Source organism: Trichechus manatus, unplaced genomic scaffold, assembly GCF_000243295.1.
Source record: "Trichechus manatus latirostris isolate Lorelei unplaced genomic scaffold, TriManLat1.0 scaffold00135, whole genome shotgun sequence".
NCBI lineage: Eukaryota > Metazoa > Chordata > Mammalia > Sirenia > Trichechidae > Trichechus > Trichechus manatus.
This window is the reverse complement of record NW_004444071.1, coordinates 6639975-6640839: the sequence shown is the minus strand read 5'-3', so window position 1 is coordinate 6640839 and position 865 is coordinate 6639975. Positions and strand designations below refer to the sequence as shown.

At 34.9% G+C, this 865-nt stretch overlaps 1 protein-coding gene across 1 annotated transcript in view; it reads right to left on the bottom strand.

The window, feature by feature from the left end:
• The window catches only part of SPEF2 (sperm flagellar 2), a 265827-nt gene that overhangs the window by 231164 nt on the left and 33798 nt on the right, over nt 1–865 (bottom strand). The window lies entirely within an intron of this gene.

The window sequence follows — 865 nt, the reverse complement described above, 5'->3', positions numbered from 1 at the left end:
AAATGTAAAAATATATAAAATTATTTCTAGCATGTTAATAATTGTCTGATTTTATTTTCTACTATTTCTTCATTTCACTTTCCAAAATGTGACTTTTTATTTCACTGCGATATGTTTATCATTTCTTTTCTCAAGAAAACCTGAAAGATGTAATGCTCTGCCTTTTGCACTATTTGATTCCTCTGGTCATTTTTAACATAATGTATTTCAGAATATTTAATGGCATCATAATGCCTTTCTTTAGAGACTTCCTGCATTAGATTTGGCATTTCAGTCAGACAGGCTGATTCCATACGAATTGGAGTCCCAGCACTTGGCCTCAATTTATTACTTTCAAAGAGCTTTGTCTCCTTGCCAAGCACTGCCAAGGGGAGGCCCAATCCTTTATCCTCTCTGGCAATTATTGAAATCATTAGCTCTTCCAAAATCTGTCCCTCATCCTTCCCTCTCTCGACCACAAGAGTTTGTATATCCTTCTTCCTTCATCCAGTTATCTCTTATTTAGTTGACTACATTCAACATGTATTAATTTCTTATCATTCTAAATATACGAATTTTTTAAATGATTTATAGTGCAATTAGAACAACTAAAACTATTTTGCCTAAAGTTTACACATTCCAAATACCCTGCCATCTGAAATTCTCTTAAAAGTCTTTAATAATTCTAAGCACCATTATCTTCTCATGCCTTAAAAGCATAGGAGATTAAAGATTTTCAAAGAAATTTGAGACTTGGCTGGGAGTTGGTTAAAGTAAGAAGCAAGGGCCTGAAGAAGAGACATCCGAGGTGGTTTGAAAGGAAGTAAGCAAAGAGTCACCCAGCATTGTCAGGAAGTAAGGAATGAGGCAGGAGAGAGAGACCAAG